This window comes from Spermophilus citellus, assembly GCF_964194105.1.
Source record: "Spermophilus citellus genome assembly, chromosome: 12".
Classification (NCBI taxonomy): Eukaryota; Metazoa; Chordata; class Mammalia; order Rodentia; family Sciuridae; genus Spermophilus; species Spermophilus citellus.
In genome coordinates, this window is record NC_138198.1 from 96,444,093 (window position 1) to 96,464,295 (window position 20,203).

The following is a 20,203-nucleotide window of genomic DNA, read 5'->3' on the forward strand; positions in this document are numbered from 1 at the left end:
TCAACCCCCTAGCTTCATTAATTTACTTATTTGAGGGTGTTAGGTCTTAAGAAAAGTGACTTTATTTTGATTCTGACAAATTTCACATAGTACTTCTATGAACCTCCCCATGCATGCCTTCTGTGAATGTATCCATGTGCTTTATTTTACTCCCATAATCTCTTCTTCAAGGTCTACCCCACACACCCTCCAGTTGTCTTGTTCATTTTGACTTCACATTCTTTGATTCATTCACCTATCCCTCAATATATTTATTTATTTCATAAATATTTATGAGCATCTTATGTGTCTCAAACTCTGCTGGAAACTGAGGTTTCAAAATAAATAGCCATATTACTTCACACAGAGAAAAAGTCTGGCAGAAAAATTGATATGTAAACATAACTTACAAATATATTACTGGAACAAGTTATTTTCTACTAGAACAAAAGTCAGTACAAAGAGAGAATCAGGCCTACTGGCCCACATCTATAATCCCAGCAACTTGGGAGGCTGAGGCAGGAGGGTCACAAGTTTGAGCTCAGGCTCTACAACTTAGTAAAACCCTGTTGTCTCAAAATAAAAAATAAAAAGGATTAGAGATGTGGTTCAATGGAAAGCACACCTGGGTTCAATCCCCAGTAACAGACACACACACACACACACACACACACACACACACACACACATACATCAGTAAAGTGAGAGAAGGCAGAGGACCAAGGTCCTGGCTCTATCCTAGAGCAAGGTAGAAGGATGCAGGGACATTCCATCAAGAGTGTCCGTGCTGTGTTGTAAAGACTGTTTAGCAGAGAGCTTCCAGTCCTCATCCCGAGTGGTTCTCATCCTGTAGATCAGAATCTACACTTTTGAACAAAGGGATTCTGATGCAGCTGGTCTTAGTACCACTCCACTTGAAGCCAACTTAAACCTTTATCCTTCATATTAGTAGCAGTGTTTAATGTGCAAATTAAGGGCAGACAATAAAATCTTACAAAATCCTGTTTAAATTCTTCCTTAAAGTTGCATTTTTTAGCATAAGCCTGGATTTGTAAACAAAATCTCCATATTGGAGCACATTTTGTATTTGACCCAAATATATGAATTAGAGTCATTGCTAAGAAAATCACTTCAATTAAATTTCATGATATAGAATCACCAGGGACACACTAAGAGTGGGTCTGGTGCTTCTCAATTTTCATCCCACATGTCCAGAGAAAAACACTAAGATTACTTTCAGATGTGAGAATAAAGCTTTTTGTTGTATTTCTCTGCTATGGAATAAAACAATCTACATCCATTTCTTACTTTTTCTGCTATTCCACATCTCAGGAACACCAGTAGAGGTAAAACCAAGTAATATACTCTTTTTCCATTCACTGTGCCAAACAACCAACAATTTTCCTTCAGCTGATAGAGCAAGGGAGTGAGCTGCAGAGCTAAGAATTTGGACCTAGTCTGTACCTGGGAAGAAAATCTTGGGACTTTATTTTTAAGAACAGTGGCTCTCAGAGAGTTTTCTCTGGAAAAAATATGCACATTACTTGGAATCTTAGATCAATCAAGGTGAGTCCCAGGAAACTGTTTTAGAAAGTCTCTCTAAAGTTTGAAAACCCAGTAAATCTCAATGCCATCCCCTTTTACAGAGTATGAGTGCTAGGGTGGGAGTGGCTGAGCTCAAACAAGGAAGCAAAGTGAAAGTGCATGTTTACTTCTGAAGGCATGAAAGAAGGAAAGATAAACAAATAAACATAATAGAAGAAAGATCAATAGAGAATTGCTACGTGTTTTTCTTCAAAGCTTTTTTTTCAAAGAACATCTAATCCAATTAACATTTATATTTTATTGCTATTTTAATTGAAATAATAAAATAAAATTTTATAAACTATTCAAGAAGTCTGTCTGTATATACATAATAGAAGACTATGAGGGATTTTTTGTTTCTTTTTTAGTACGTTAGAAGTCCTTTTTTTTCTTATTTTCAAAATTAGACTTATACTTATTTTCAAATTAGCATAATACAAAATGAAACGGTGTCTGTTGAAGGCCAGTATTAGTTGACATCCTCACCCTCCTTGTCTTCATTCCCTCCATCTTCAAAACTTAAACTAACTACTGTGATTCTATTTTGCCACTTACTACTGCATAAAAATTTGTCTATTTTTCTAGTAGTACCTTTTCCGTATAGTTATAAAGTTTGGATTTCACTATAATTACCTGGATTTAAATTCATGATGAGATTATTTCAATGCTTCCTGCTGACCTCCTCATATACAACCTCTAATGGTTTCCATGTTGAGTTATCTTCTGCAGCTAAAATTTGTTTGTTCAGCTTTATTTTCTAGAAGGAGGAGGGAAGGGGAGTAGAAATTTGTTAAAGCATGCATGTGTAATTTGCTTCCAGATAATTTCCATATCTAAGCATGTCTGTTACTTTTACATTAAGATGAAAATTTTACTGATTTAGATTTCTCCTCTCTCAATCTATGTGTCTATCCATGCATTTATCCATACATCCACCCATTCATCTATCCATGCACAATATCATTTGTAATTACATACTAATCTGCACCCTTATTTAACTCTGTCTTTCCCTTGCTAAATTGTGATGACCATGAGGTCAGGGACTGTGCCAGTTTTTACCAAAACTCTTCCAATGATTTTATCACTCAGTAGAAACAAAGAAACTGACAGAGAAGTTGATGTAACTGAAGAAGATGATTGACATCACTACATGTTTGTTCACCAATGGGAATTTTTCTGTGAATAAACAGTAAAGAGGAAACTGATATAGGAGAAAAGGGTAGATATAGAAGCCAAATCCTTGAATAGTCAAGAGGGTGTGAGAATAGTAGAGGAATTTTCTAAGAGAGGACCCAGTTCATCCCTTGTACCAGAAGAGATGGTGAAATATATTGAAACAGGTCAAGGCATGATGGTAGAATTATAGATGGTAAGATAAAATAATTTTCTTTTGACTGTTTCCATTTTATCATCAAAATAAGAGACAAAAGGGTAACCAGTGGCATAATTCAAGGAGGGGATATGGAAAATGAGTAGAATATTATGAAAGAATTATCTGGTAAATAGAGGAATTACCTTTGCCTGATGGGGAAAACTATAGCCCTGGTTCCCTGTAGCTCAGAGGCCTGCTTGATGTTAGTCATCATTGACTCAGGGGGGCCTGATGGGGTTCCTTGAAGCCACACTGTTGCTCCTTTAGAGGAATGACACAGGATGGATCTGGGCCAGGACATTATAATAGAGGGAAAAAGGGCAAGAGTAATAGTGAAAATGCACGGAGTGATTATAAAACTGTGCTGTGGAATCTAAGGTAGGTGTAGCAGAAAGGGAATTTGAAGGGACTGATAGAGAAAGAGTGGTAGGAATGTAGGGAAGAAAGTATCACGTTAGTTTGGATTACAGTTGAAGAAGGAGCATTGTGAAAGTGAGCCAGAGAGAGAGAGAGAGAGAGACCATCGTTAGAGAGCTGTGCTGGAGGTTGACGTTCTGAAGGTGGCATAAAATGACATCAGTCAAGGTGAGTTCAGTGCTGACCGTGGAGGCTGATAAAGAGGGTGGAGAGAATCACCCTGGACATGCAGAACATGAGGAACTCAGAAGGCTCAGTCTATTCTCACAGCCTTTTCTGCACTGTGACCAATCTCTCCTTTACAACAAAAAGTTTGCTGTGTCGTTTGGACCTCTGAAACCAGCCATAAACTCCACATATTCCCTGACGTTGACAGCTAGCTCTAAATATCTCATCCATGTGACCTCTTGGCCTCTGCCAGTGATCCCTTTGGGTCAGCTCCCTAACCCCTCAGCTAATTCCAGGATCATCCTCTGGGAAGCAATCCAGAACTTCTGAATCCTGTCTAAGTATCCCTTGGGATCAGCTATTATCCTAATTTTAAATCACTTCTCTGTTAATTAATCATCAGGCCATGCGGTAGCCTCAAGATTGATTATGTTCCAGATGTCCAGCTCAGGGAGCCCATTGATCCTGCACAACCTCCTCACCATGCCTCACACAGTCCCCTAGGAGTCTGTAAGACCTGGGACCCTAAGACTTTCTTCTTAGTATGTAGAAGAAGGAGACAAGACATTCAGATAAACTTGGAGTCCTCCATCAAGCCTTTCTTTCCAAAGTATCCTTTATCAAGAAGTAAGAAAGTTCTTTGCCTCCGGGGAAACCCCACCCAGCTTTCCCTAGTTCCATTAACCTTAAAGTTAAGTCTTGGGGCTTTAATAGAAACTATGGGACAAATTAAAATTCACTGGTTGAATATTAGTAGAATAATTCCATTTGATTTTGAGATATCATGACATATTGGAAAATAAATTGATGGCAAAAGACATGAGTGTTGGCTCCACTCAGGGAATGACTTTCTTTGTGACCTTGAGTAATTCACTTAATTTCTCCCAGGTGCAGCTTCTTCATCTGGAAAATGAGGGTGTTAGCCTAGGTGAACTCTAAGAGACCTTCCAGATCCAGCAGCCCAGTCCCTTAAATAAAGCTAAAAGGCAAAGATAATATCGTGATCTATTGATAAGTCAGATTTTAAAAATATTTTCACTAATCTTGGCTTTTATGTTATTCAAGGTCATTGGACAAAGAACTAGGTATGTGTAAAAGGTTTTTAAGTTTCAATCCCCCCCCCACCTCAAACGTTATAATACATGTGCCTAATAGATACTACTGCTTCTGAAATAATGCAGTCGACAGCATCCTAGACCTTCAGAAAACATAGGGTTGAGATTTTTTAATGAAAGTTGGATAAATCGCCTTTGTTTATGTTTCTTCATTAATGAATACTGATTTAACAGAATCAAATATGTCTGGGGGAACAAAAGTAAAATGTTTGGAGAAAGCTTCTTTCAAGTATTATCATAAATATTTTTCTTTTCATTACTGCGTGGTGCCAGACTATTGCTTTTAGGGTTGTTACTGTTTTTGTTTTTGTGATTTGAAATAGAGTGAAATCAACTTCCCCCAAACATGTATTCTGATAATCCAGGAAAAGAGATCAATAATAGTATCAGAATCATCAAACAAGGTCCTTACCTATATATCAATATTCTCCACCATACAGACAATAACTCTACATGGAACATACTGACACAGAGAAAGAAGCCGAGGAATCAAGGTGTAACTCCTGAGCTCAGCCAATAATAACTGAATTCTTAGGAAAGTTACTATTCACTCTGGGCCTTGAGTGCTTCGTATAAGATTGACAAATATAGTAACTAAAGTCTTTTCCCTTAGTGTTCTGTTATGAAGGCCCTAGAAAACTGCTACAATGCCTGAAAACTATGCATGCATAAATGGTATGTGACAGATGAGATATCTGTAGATGTGTGTCCCTCATTATTTGGCAGAGTTTGTTCTACATATATCCAAATCAGAAGGTAAACTACAGGGAATGAAAGATGGTTGATGACCATTCAGCTAGGAGAATATGACTTGGAAGAAAAAAATATGGAGAGACAGGGAGGGAGCACACTCCTTTCATGGCAAATAAGTGAGATAAGAGAGGAGGAATAATTTGGAGTGAGTGGTGGTAATGAACTATGAACTCAACTTTCCTGCTGGGGCTTTATGATAGGAAGGGGGAGCCTGCTTTGTTACTCAGGCTGAAAGAAAACTCTTAGGTTGATATGTTACTTAGGTTGAGAGATCTTAATAAAATATTTCAGTAACTGCAGCAGAAACAGCTGGACAGGCTCATCCAGAGGAAACATGCGACATCCCTAATGTAATTAGAAACATACAATTGTGTGACTAGGAAATGAGTGGCTAACATATACACCTACCCTACCTCAGTCCCCAAATGACATGGACTTGTAAACTGATGGGTAAATGAGATCTAAAGGGGTGGGGTGAAGAGGAAGATACTTTGGGAGACAAGATGGGAAAAGGATGGAGGTTTCCCTGAAGTCTCTGGGTGGCCTGAATCCTATGACACAGGTGTTAAAGAACTTCAGAAGATCTGAGCAACAAAACTTGCCAAATGGAGCCTGTGTTAGCTGGAAGAAGTCATGGGTCCCTACTTGAGCAAGAAGAATAGAGCCAGAATTGATCAGCTTTTGGTGTTGTTAGAGACACAAGCAAGGCCCACAGAAGTTGGATTCTTCCACTGTAGGCTGTGTGGCAGAATACACTTCTCCCCACACTCCAGCAAAGAAAGGACTAGGGACAGAATTCTGAAAGATGCAGAATCCATGGAGAAGATGTGCTTCACCTACACAGTCATCTATCTAAATATCCCAGGGGCAGTTCAGACACTCAGATTCAAGCAAACATTTTCGCCTACCCCTACCTCACCTGAAAAGCAAACCCGGTAGGAGGACGTTCACTGCAGACTTCGAGAAACTGAGGAGGTGTGTATTTGTCCTTCTGAGTTGTATTATGGTTTAAGTTTGCAGGTCACATGTATGTCTGTATTGGCCCAGCACATCAAAATCTTCAGGTTGTCTGCCCTTCTTCATAATAGCACTTGGGATCTACTTTGCTGATCCCTTTACTGCAGGAGAGCAAAAAACAAACAAACAAAAAAAATAGGAGCTAAGTAGTAATGTTCACTTTTTAGTGGCAGTGTGGAGATGTGTGGAGTCCATATAATTTGTTGGTGATAACCTAGCTAATAACTAGTGGTTTTGCATTGTGTATCCATGTGGTATGAAAACCACCAGCAGCACTAAACACAGTACCTGGGTCAGAGCACATAAGCTTCATCTAAATACATTCTACAATTAGGGCAATATCATACTGGGGACACTCTAATACCATAAAAGAAAGGGAAAGTCTCTCCAAAATCTTACTGTGAAGCCAGTTGAAGGCCTTGGAATTCTTTTTTGTTTGTTTGTTTGTTTGTTTGTTTCCTACAAATGACATAATTTTATTTTTCTTTGTGTCTGGATGGAATTTCATTTTATATATATGCCACATTTGAGCCTTGCATTCTTAAGAATGATAATGATATCTCATCTGTCTGCATCATGGAGATATTATGGAAAAAGCAGGACAAGAGACAAAATGTTAAAGTGCTTGAAATATAAACCTTCAGAAATTATTGCTAACCATCAAATGTAAAGTATTTTACTTCTGAACACTAATGTTGCTACCTCCTGCATAAATCTAGATTTTCATGTGTTGCTTTTGTTTTGTAGGGTACTGGCGTTATAGATAAGGCCTCTCTTTCCATGCACATTTTGGCCAAGCTGATGTGTATGTATGTGTACATAGTACATCAAACTGTCACCTCTATGTGTGGCATTATTTTATGGGAAATGAGAATGATCATATTCTCCCTCAAATTTCGCCTTCATTGATACCTGGTGTTCATACAATCTAAATTTTTTTTGAGATAAATACTGTGTGATTTTATTTATATGATACACCTACACCTATTCATAGAGGTATAGTAGAATGATTTCCAGGGGTTATGGACAGGAGGAATGGGAGCTATTTTTTAATAGGTACAGAGTTTCAGGTTTGCAAAATAAAAAGAGCATGGAGATGGATAATGGTAATAGATGCACACAATTATGAATGGATTTAATACAATGCAACAGGACACTTAAAAATGATTAAGGTGGTGCTGGGTGCGTTGGCTCATGCCTGTAATCCCAGAGGAGGCTGAGGCAGGGGAATCAAGAGTTCAAAGCCAGACTCAGCAAAAGTGAGGTGCTAAGCAACTCAGTGAGGCCCTGTCTCCAAATATAATACAAGAAATAAGGCTGGGGGTGTGGCTCAGTGGTCAAGTGCCCCTGAGTTCAATCCCTGGTACCCCCCTCCCCCCAAAAAAAGATTAAGGAAGTAAATTTATATGTCTATTTTACCACAATTAGATATTTAAAGAAAAATTCCTTTTGCCTGTTCTTTGCAGATTCTTGAAGGGGTGGGGTGATATTTCTGTCCTTTTAGTCATTTACAACCTACAGGAAAGGATTGTTGTAGCCTGGATTGAGGAACATGGGAGGTGGCTATTACATCTGCAGAGGGGTGGAGAAAGCCTAAGAAGGAGAAGAACTGAAAGAAAGAGAAGGGAAAATTGTGGAGAGGACCTGGATCCGGGAAGCTCGTGGTTGCTCAGATTATGTTGCTTTCACTCTACAAATAATGATTCTGCATGTGTGCAGATGCTCTTCTAGACCCTAGGAAGGCACTGCATAGGCTGGCATACACGGCCTGTGAGGAGCAGCAGTTCTACTATAGAGAGGATGATGGTGAATATTTATAAATTTGGGGTTATAAGAAGAAAATAAATGAGATAAAGAGGGCCAGGGAGATGGGTAGCAGCGGATACATTCTTAAATAGAGCAGTTACAATAGCCCTTTCTGAAAAGAAAATATATAAGCAAAGATCTCAGGAGGAATTTTTCTCATATATATTAAATTACTAAAATTAGGAAAATTGTCTATTTTGAACCATAGATAAATCCTGGTACACATTTAAAATGGCAATACTAGCTGGACACGGTGGTTAAGGCAGGAGGATACCAAGTTTAAGGCCAGTCCCAACATTTTAGTGAGACCTTGTCTCAAAGTAAATTAAAAATGTTGGGGCTGGGGATGTGGCTCAAGCGGTAGCGCGCTCACCTCGCATGTGTGCAGCCCGGGTTCGATCCTCAGCACCACATACCAACAAAGATGTTGTGTCCGCCGAGAACTAAAAAATAAATATTAAAAAAAATTCTCTCTCTCTCTCTCTCTCTCTCTCTCTCTCTCTCTCTCTCCCCTCTCTCACTCTCTCTTTAAAAAAAAATGTCTAGGGATGTAGCTCAGTGGTAGAGTATGTGCCAGGCCCTGGGTTCAATTCTCAGTACCTCAAAAACAAAACAAAAATAGCCATGTGTCCACTAATGATTTACCATGGGAAAACCAGAAAGCTTTTCTACAAAGATGAGTCATTGGCATGTGTGTTTATTTGGAACCCAATGAGCAGGGGCCAGACACTGGATACCCAGGTCTTGCCCTCCAGGGCTGAAAAGCAAAATTAGGCAGAGGAAAAAAAAATGACCCGCTCTCCCCCCATTGCCTACTCTGTGCCAGACAATTTTGTCAGAACTCAAAAATTAAAAGAAAAAAAAAAAAGGAAAAGCAAAGATGAATAATTGGGGGACTGGCTGGCTGGGGATCTGACACTCTTCTTTTAGGTGACGCTTTTGCTAGCAGACAGACACCAATTTCGCCTCAGCAGAAAAATGTCACATTTGCTGAGCTGGCTGGGAGCTGCTAGGCCCTGCCGCTATCAGGTCCCTTTGGCAGACAAAGGGCAAAATGGCTTTGAAGGGCTGCAATAGGCGCAGGAGAGCTCTGGCTGCAGGCACCAGAGCTAGTGTGACTATAATCTACCAGAGCCTGGCAGTCTGCAGAGAGGGTGCAGTCCACAGGCAGCAGGAGGACTAGCTGCAGCAGGCAGTGGAGGGCAGACCTCAGCAGCACACAGATGTGAACAGGTGCTCTTTCTGCCAGCCTGTGCCTGTGCTGGGCTCCTCATTACCAGCCACTAACAAACGAGAAATCAATATCCACATCAGCTTCATGCCATTGGAGTTCTGGAAAGCAATTTGGTTCCAGGAAATCTAAATGGTTTTGTGACTATGGATGCCAGTTACAGAGTCATCATACAAAAAAAGTAGAAGTACAGGGGCGGTTACCGATAAATAAAGTTCAAGGAAATAAGAGTAACCAAGAATGCAAATGTCAGCATTATGTCAAAGTGAAAATATGGGCCCTTGGCCTCCTTGACAGTAGGAACTCAAGGAGGCTGCCTGAGGCAGTGACTTGGAGTGGAACTTAAGTTAGGACCAAGGACAAGAGTGACTATGCTGAAAGCTAAACTTTGGATAATGAATATTCCAGAGAAAAGTGTGAGGAGGAGGAGAAGGAGGGAGAACTTAGTTGTATATGTGAATAACATATACACCTACATACACCCCAAACAGTATTTATTAATGATATATATATATGACATATATAAATGATATATATATATATACATATATATACATCTACACACATACTTGTATATAATAAATATACATGTGTGTATATATATATATAATAGTGTGTGTACACATGCATACACACATACATATATGTGAATATATATAGATATCTACATATCTATATATCTATATATATTCTTTTTTATTTTCTTTTTTAAATTTTTTTATTAGTTGCTCAAAACATTACAATGATCTTGACATATCATATATTTGATTCAAATGGGTTATGTAATCTTATTTTTCCACGTGTACAGATTGCAGGATCACATTGGTTATACAGCCACATTTATACATAGGGCCATACTAGTGAAAAAAGAGAGAGAGAGAAACGTGTCACAGTAGATTGGGTAGAAAGAGGTAACAGGAGGGGATGGGAAGGGAGGGGGAATAGGAAGGGTAGCAGAATACAATAGACACTAGTATTTTTTTATTTTCTTTCTTTTTTTTTTAAAGAGAGAGTGAGAGAGAGAATTTTTTAATATTTATTTTTTAGTTTTTGGCGGACACAACATCTTTGTTTGTATGTGGTGCTGAGGATCGAACCCGGGCCACACGCATGCCAGGTGAGCTTGCTACCGCGTGAGCCACATCCCTAGCCCTTCTTTTTTTATTTTCTAGAGAGAGACAGAGAGAGATAAAGAAGTCTATACTTTCAAACTTAGGAAACAAATCAGAAATTACAGTCCCCCATTTTTAACAATATTTAATTTTCAGGAAAGAGATTAGGTGAGATGAAGAAACAATTTTCATTTATTTTACACAAAAATTCTAAAGTGGTAGGAATATTAGTACATTAGAGTATAAGTTTGTTTCAGTATTTGTTATATAAAAATACAACCAAACACATAACAATGTGCATGCCCATAGCTTTCTGCTGTGGTTTGAATATGTCCCACTAAATTTATACATCAAAATTTTAATTCTCAAGGTGATGGGATTAGGAGATGGGGCCTATGGGGGGGGAGCTGGTTCATAAAGGTAGAGCCCTGGATAGTAGGGTTAGTGTCCTTATTAAAAATGCCCCAGGGAGCCAGCTTTTACCAGTGAAAACATTGAGAGAAGACACCATCTGTGAGCCAGAAAAGAGCCCTCACCCAAAACTGAATCTGTCAGTACCTTGATCTTGGACTTCTCTGCCTCCAGAGCTGTGAGAAATAAATTTCTATCATATAAGCAGTCCAGTCTATGGTATTTTGTTAAAGCAGATTGAGCTAAGACAAATCAGTGAGTTAACTTCCTAAGATGCAGCCATATGAAACTTATACTTGTAGCTTGAGTATAAGTTTATTTATAAATCAAGCTTATTCCTCTGTCCAAATCAACACCATAATAGTCATTGAATTATAATGAGAAGATTAAAATACTGATAGGGCCAGATGCAGATACTAGGAACTTGAACAAAAGACGGAAAGAGAAAAGTCATCAAAGAGAAAGAAGATGCAGGGAGAAAGGGGATGAGGTTTAGGAACAACTGTGACCTTTGTTATCTCTTCCACTAGTTGAAGACTAGTCATAGTCACTCAAGGTCAGTAATCACCTGAGGCTATAAGGTAATGGACTATCTGGTTGCACAGACCTATATCCATCACTTAAAATGATTTGATGTGACAGAGAAAATGATTTACCCAATGGATATATTGCTCCATCAGTAAATCTTTATTGAGCACCTAGCGTGGACTTATTTCTACATGCCATACTGCATGGAAACAAAGATAACAGAGAAGGAAAATATTGCATATGAAGTGAGTTTATAAGAGTCAGCCATATAGCATAATAAATGCCATGCTAATAACTTGGAATTAACTGTAAGAGGAGTTTTTATACCATGGAAATTGGAAAACGCAAAAAGAAATTGAGGAAACCTTCTAGTATTTGAAAACGATTATCCAATTGGACAAAGAAATCACTGGTATCTCATTGACAAACAAGTGACGTTTCAAGACACATGTGAACAGTATCACTATTGTATTTCATATTTATTAGACCAGGGTAGATGGCAAACCACACATACAGACTGCTGGCTTTCTTCTTTCTTTCTTTCTTTTTTTATCTTTAATGTTCTGAGAGCTAAAAATAGCTTTTCATTTTAAAATGGTTAAAGAACATTTAAAATAGAATATTTTATGATATATAAGAATTACAAGGAACTCAAATATCAGTGCCCATAAATAAAGTTTTATTGGAATGCCACTGTGTTTGCTAAAAATGTATTATCTATAGCTGTTTTCTTGTTAAAAGTTGCAGAGCTGAGTAGTTGTGAGACTATTGTGTGGTTGGAAGTTGTGCATCCTGCTTGCTCAATGTCAGGGACAAGGCAGCCCCATCACAGACCCTAAGCTCTTCTACAATAGCTCACAGTACATTTGGATGGAAAAATTTGCTCACACAAGTTGCATATTCCAAACAAAGGTGCTTTTAGTACTCAAGAGCTCAAAACCTTGTTTCCCAATGTAATGATTTTCATAACTTTTGCTTCTATTGTTCTTAGATTAATACTGACCACGTGTGAACAGGCAAATGGGTAACCAATTAACTTGAATTCTTTACAGTCAGGATTTGGCTCTGTGTCTTGATATGTCTTTCTTAATCTTCCCTTTGAAACATGTTTTCTCATTTAGGCCAGAAGTAAATAGTGCAAGCAGCAGGGTGGTTTTCTGCCCCCCTTCTTTTCTCTCTCCTTGAAAAAATAATGCTGAAGGAATTGTTTTGCGCTTGAAAATTAATGTAACCTATTATGTCCAGGAAATTTCTTCAATATATTACTTGCCAAGCCCCTCGGCCGTTGTGAAGAAAATAATTTTAATTTATCTCATTTTTCACTGCTAAGTCAATGATTGTTTAACCTAAAATGCCACTGTGACTAAGTGCTCAAACCCCATGGTCCTTGGCTATTTCGCCGGGACTCAGCTATTAGGTCCATAAGCCTGAGCCTTTAGAAGCACCAAAATTGTCATATTAAAAGGGCTGCTGTCAACTTGCTTTTGTTTTTATTGTTTTTAATTTCTGCTTTTCCATTTTCTCTGCTATTTATAATGTTCTCCTTAAAAGTTCAAAAATAACATCTCTCTCCTTAGCCTCTTGGTTATTTTCCATTAGTGAGCATTTCTTTCCCAGCTTCCAACGTTTTTCCTAGGGCACAGAGCAATGTGGTCAGCTTGGGTTAATTTGGCTGTTGTGATTATAATCCTCGTGATTTCTATGCAGTTTTACCCGCTAAGACAAGGCCAGTGTCCCAAGGGAATAAAGAATCATGGTGACGACAAAGAATAGTCTTTTAAATCATTGGCACATTTGGCTAGAAGTGGCCATCAAATAATGCCCAGTGTAATTTTCATACTCTTTTAAGGTATGTTTACCATGTTTACCTTTTCTACATTTTCCTTTCTAATAGAAAGCCAATTTCCAATCTCCTTCTACTTTCTATCAGGGATTTTATTTATTTAGTCTCCTTGCTTTCTTGTCCAAGCTGTAGCAACAATGTCATGTTTCAACCTCCATTTCCTAGAAGCACAGCCTGAGACAAAGCTTGAGGGTGTGTGTGTGTTGTTCGGAGGATGTGAATCTGGTTTTAGAAGAAAGGGATCATGATGAATAGGGGACATGGAAAGAAAGGCCAAATATAAGATTGCAGTACCAGCTGTCTACTCTATAGGCAATTGGTTGCTTGATTCTATGAAGAGGTATGTCAGGATCTTTTCTGTGAGGTCCAAGAAAGAAAAAAAAAAATTCAACTTCCTTCTTTCCTTGACTGGTCATAGTTCATCCCAGGAGATGTCAACTTCTTTGAACTTTTGAAATGTGCACATTAGACTGCAAGCTGCATGGGGCCCTATGGCTTCCTCCACCATGCTCATAGACACTCCGTGGTGGGGCATGTAACTGGGTGCTCAGCTTGAACCAGCAGAAAGATCCTGGAACCAGTAGAACTGGTCATTTAGCAACAGCTGCAAAAAGACAGATGAGGCCAAAAAGATCTGAAATCATGAATAAATTCAGGCTAGGCCACATTTTACAAAGGAAGACCCAGAGTTGCAGATGATTCCTTTTTCAAGGATACACAGTTACCAAGGGATCCCTGACTCCAGGCTGTTCACATCCCAGTAGGCTACAAGGCACATGTCGTTCTCTGAGCATGGTGGTGCCAGGCTTTAAGATTCTTCTTCCATCCTACAGGACATTGGAATAATATCTTCTTATATCATTCTGAAAACTTAGTGTAAGTTTCATCTTCAAGTCACACAACAATGACATGATTTCTGCAGAATACAGGCTACTTAGAAATATATTTATGCCTCTGTTATTAAAGATTCTCCTTAAACAATAGAAGTGAGGACATTCTTGTGGTCTGGAAAAGGTCATTTACTCTTTGAAGCCACTGGGGGAACTATTGATAAATTGCTATTTGATTTGTGTGCAATGTTTCTTTGTGACTCCTGCCTGCTTATAAAGATTGAAATGGCCTATTTCATTCACTGGAAATGGATATTCAATCAGCCAATATTTGGTCAAGTGCACACTCTATTCAAGGTATTAAGATGGGTGCTCTGGAGAATAACAGTAGTAAAACACAATCTTTCCTTCCAAGGGTTTATAATCTAATGAGGGACAAGGTATATAAAGCAGACTGACTGTCACTGATGGTTTCCTAGAAGTACCGAGTGCTATGGGAACTCAAATAGTAATGAATTCTGACTCAGAGTGTAGAAGAATGTTTAAGAAGAATATGGCATGAAATTATGCCTTTGAAGGATGGATAGAGTTTCAACAGAGAAGAGGTGTTCAAAGTTGGGTAGCAGCCAGAACAAGTATGCCTGAAACTGCATACTAATAAATAGACAAATTTGAATGTGGGGAGGTTTACAGGGGTAAAGACAAGACTTGATGTCAAGAAATAGCAAAAAGCAAAGAAGTTGAAGAAATTTTTTTTTCTTGAGGATCACCCCCAAGAAAATTTGTAAGTTTGAATGCTAGGAAAATACATGGCATTTTAGAGGTGGGTGGTGGTGGAGGAAGCCAGCACAGGTGGTTGAAAGGAAACACCTGGAGATGCTGCCACCTGCTAACCAACATCCTGACCACCTGGGTACAACTTACTAAGGGCTCTTCATCCTTATGCCAGCTTAAGTACTGTTGTTCCACATAAAACTTGAGCCTTGCCAGGTGCATGGGCACACAGCTGTTATCACAGCTACTTGGGAGGCTGAGACAAGAGGATTATGAGTTCTAGGTGTGGGCAACTTAGACCCTCTTTCAAAATAAAAAGGACAAAACTTCAGTGGTTAATTGGGCCTGTTCTGGGCAGTAATAATCCAAGGGTTAACCCATCTTTTTAGGGGTTTGTGAAAAGGACCCATTTCAGATGTAAATTTTCATGGCTACCATTATTTCCTGTTTCACCATGAAAACTGTTGGACCTCTTCATCTGTGGCCACTGCTGGGATTTCATCCTAAGGAAAGAAACCAGGAAGCAGACTAACCTTTCCACAAAGGAACTCTTTCCTTAGAGGCCTAAAAAATGTTTGGCGAAACAATTGAGCAAATATATTTGGTCCTTTGTATTTACAAAATTCTACATCTATTTCAGAAAATACAGCAAGGTCTATAATAGATACATCTTTACTGAACACACACAGATTTCTTTTTCTTGCCTCCATAGACAATACGGTATAACAGCTATTTACATAGCATTTGCATTGTATTAGGTATTATAAGTAACTAGAGAAAAATTTTCAATTTAAGGGAGAATGTACATAGGTTATACACAAATACACAAATACTGTGCCAGGATTATACCAGTATCCCAGCTACTGTGGATGATGAGGCAGGAGGATTGCAAGTTTGCAAGATTGTCTGAAAATAAAATAAAAATGGCTAGGAATGTAGCTCAGTTGTAAAGTGTTCCTGGGTTCAATCCTAGTGTTGAAAAAAAAATCCTTCATTGAGATTAGCAATTGCTTGTACCAACTTCTTCATGGTCTCTGATGAACTCCCAGACATTCATCCATAGCCCCTGAAGGTATGGAAACAATTCCAATCTTCCTCAATCATCTACCTTCCATTATAATGTTATGGTTTAGATAGGAGGTTCTCCCCCAAAGGCTCATGTGTTGATGCAGGATGTTCAGAAGTGAAATAATTAGATCAGGAGAAATGTACCTAACTGGTGGATTAAACCATTTGATGGATTAATAATTTGAATGGATTACTGGGTGGGTATTTTAGGAAGGTGAGGCAAGGGTGGAGGAAGTAGGTCACAGGAGGCTTGCTTTTGTGATCATATTTTGTCTCTGACTCCTTGTACTCTTTTTTCTGCTTCCTGGCTACAATGCCTGAGCAGTTGCTTTCCTCAGTCATGCCCTTACCCCATGAAGTTCTCCCTCACCACTGGAGCAGAGCAATGGAGTCAGCCAGCCATGAACTGAACCTCTGAAACTGTGGGCTCCAGGTTCATTTTTCAAGTTGTTTTTGTCCAGTGTTTCGGTCACAGTGACAGAAAACTGACTAACACACATAATGAACAACTGAAACACTCACATAGTATGTTCAGTGAAGGTGTTTGTTTTTGCCTTTATAAAACTTTGATGTCCAGCAGGTATGAGTCCCTGGATTTGATGCTTACTACTGTAAATAAATAAATAAATGAAAAAATAAATAAATAAGATGACATGAAAGTCAAAACCTAAAAGAATTACTTGTGCTCATTATTGATAAGATCTGATTCCTCTAACCCTGGGGTCAAAAGACCTTGAAGGTCTTAGACTGAAGATTGACAGGGCCCATTTGGGAGCGCACTTTCATAACACCCTGGAATCACTCTGAGAGCTCTGTCCCTGAGGTCTAAACCCCCCAATATGCTAGGTCCTGGCCACAGCCCAGACTTTTATATTCATCACTTATCTCACTTTAATAGCGCTTCATCTGAGTGATCCCAAAACTCTCCCTTCTCCCCTACTTCCCCCTCATCTGATGGTTTCATTTTTCATTTCCTTGCCTGCTGAGCTAAATGAACTAATGAGGGGTACTCTAACCACTTTATTTCCAAAACTCAAGGGTTCTCTCTTTTTTTTCCTGTAAATTCCAAATCTTGTGTCAGTTCAATCATCTGCCTATACCCAGGCTACTTGGGGACTGCTGGAGGAAATCATATTATTGTGCAAAAAAAATTGTAAGATTGCATAAATGGGCATTTGGAAGGGTGGGAGAGGACTGCAAGTTAAGTGCAGGTTTCTTAAAGCATTTTCTACCTCAAGGATTCAAGTTAGCCTTTCTGGAAATAAACACAGTGGAATCTGGATAGCAGGAGGCAGGACCTGGAGAATGGGAGGGAAGAGTTAAGAGTCAACAATCAACGACTCTGAGTCATAAAATCAGAAAGGCATTGAACATTTAGAAGGAGAACTGGCCCCATAAAGAAAACAATGCCTCTTAGTAAGCATATTATCTGCAACAAAGCAAAACAAATTTTCAAGCATCTTACTGAAATTGCTAGGGAGGGAAATCATGAAAAGTTTCTATTGAGCAAGGTAGATTAGAGAATGAAAATTAATAATAAACTGTTCATTATTACTAACTTAGGATATGTACGATGTCATTGATGTGAACTTTATTTATCACAATGTTTCTTTTTACTTTGTGGGGGGCAGGATAATGTGATTGAGAAATTAAGAGCAGGGTGTCCTGGAAGGTTCCGTAATCCCTGTATATCTCAGTTTTTAAATTTGAGAATAAAAATGTATATTATTTCTCAGAACATTTATATATCCAGATTACATGGGCCAGGTGTGTTCAAAAGCCTTTACAAGTTTTAACACATTTAATCTTCATAGCAAGCAGATCTATTTATTGTGTACTATGTCACAGATGGGAATCTAAGGTACAAGAGGTGAGATGTACCACACAGCTAGAAAGTGGGACTGTCAAGTTTCATATCCCAGCTGTGTGAAAGTGCAGATCTTACCCACATGTCTGTTCTCTAAAGCTATCAGAGGGCAGGGGTGTTCGTTGGGGTCTCCACTCACCCACTGAAATCAGGCATTACTAGCCACTCCCCTGCCTTTAGCATTTTGAATAAGTCCAAGGGGAAGAGTGGAGACTTCTTGGGCTGAAGGCTGCACAGGGACCCTGAAGGCAATGGCCCTCTAAGACAATTTTGAGAGGAAACCATGAAAGGTAAAGGAAGGAAGGTGGGGTGCCAGGTGAGGGATTAGTTTATGTGCAGTAAATCACAAACACAGTTTTAGTGGAGAAAAAAGCAATAGGTGGAAATTAAAAGACCGAACAACCAAGGGACCAAGAAAGGAATTAATGGAGAAAGGTCCCAGAGGAAACGGAAAACAGGTTTTAAGAGTATACAAATTGTAGGGCTCAGTCTGCAGAAGTCTGAGTGCACCAAGGGTGTGGAAATACTATAGATAAGTTTGGAGAGGAATGGAAAGTAAATTGAATTATTTCACTCCTATTGACCTTTCATTACTCAATAAATATTTGCTGAGCCAATATTCATTGTATATTCTGAAAGGAAAGCCTATGTGCCTCTTAACTTCTCAAGTATCCTTCGCATCATTCCCTAAGATTGGACAGTTAATTAGTACTTTTTGGATAAGTCTGCTGCAGCTTCTCTAAATGGTCTCAAGAATAAACAATTAATTCAGTTGATTCCCTTAGAAACCGAACTGACTCACAATCTTTAAACATTAAAAAAAAAAAAAAAAAAGAGCTGGAAGGATTCTTGGAGATCTTCTAACAAGTTAGGTTACAAATAAATAGGTTCAGGGTGTTGCATTAGCATTCACATTTTAAAAATGAGAGATTTTCTATGACCATCTTGTACTTCTAAAGAAACTGGATTTTCCGAGAAGCTTGCACCTGCATTCTAACATTTCAGTAATGAGCTGGAGCTGAGGGACTACAATCCTTGGAGATAAAGCAGTTTGCAAGTTTCCAGAACCTTCTCCAAATCCTCCAAATCCTACACTGTGACTTGATCATTTTCATTTTCTGTCCAAACCTGTAGGCATTTGAGTTGGCCTATAGGGAAACTGAGGCACAGGCACGTGCAGCACGCACTTAGGTTTCCTCTTCGTCTCTACTGTCCTCTCCCCACAATTGGCCCGTTTCTTGATTCTTTATGGAATAATCCTCTAACATGGCATTTCCTAGGCCTTACTTTGATATGGGGCCAGCTAGGGAATGTAAACGAATCATCATCTAAGAGAAAATCTTTGATTATACAAAACATTAGTCAGATCCACACTTAGATTACCATGATCAGTTCTGGTCATCACATTATAAAATAAAATATTGAAACACTTGACAATGCAAAGAGAAAGAGATGAGCTTGATCTTCTGCTGTGATTGCATTGCATTAATGACTTCCTATCACATTCCCGGAGTCTGCAGCATATTAGAGGAAATAAAAGGTATTAATGTAATGGATGGGGAGCCCAGAGAGGAGCCATGTTGCTTTTCTAAAGATTTTGAAAGGCAAGAATAGGCTCAATTTTTTTTCCTTGAAAGTAGGTGTTGCTTTCCTAATCAAGGCAAAATGATTTATTAATCAATCAGATTGTAAATTTCAAAATTATTTATTCAACAAGAAAGACAAAATGATATCACTCAAAAATTAAGCTAAACGGGAAAAAAAGGAGCTAGACTACCCTTTCAGACAATATGCCAGGATGTAATTTCACATGACTATAGAACATATGGAGTAAAATGATTATAGTTACCAAGATACTATTTCTTCTAACAAAGCAATAAACTGTAACAAGAAATACTGACATTATTTAGGATTTTTTGCTTTCCCCGGTTCACTCACTGATGACCGGGATGGTGGCTTTTAAGTAGGATTCAATTTTCAAATCTTAAGTCTTTTGGCACAAAATAAAGAGATATAAGGCTGGCCAGTGCTATAGCATAATATGCCTAGTTTACAGGTTATTTTAAATAATTTGAATTCAGGCCTTTCACAGATGCCAATTATAAGTACTATTAGCCATTATTAAAGAAAAATACATGTTATTTCATTTACTTGTTTAACTCACACCATCCCATCTGCTTCCTAGTGGTGAAAAGATCATTTCTAGTCCTCCAGGTCAGGTGGTGGATTTTTTTTTTTTTTTAAAGAGAGAGTGAGAGAGGAGAGAGAGAGAGAGGGGGAGAATTTTTAATATTTATTTTTTAGTTCTCGGCGGACACAACATCTTTG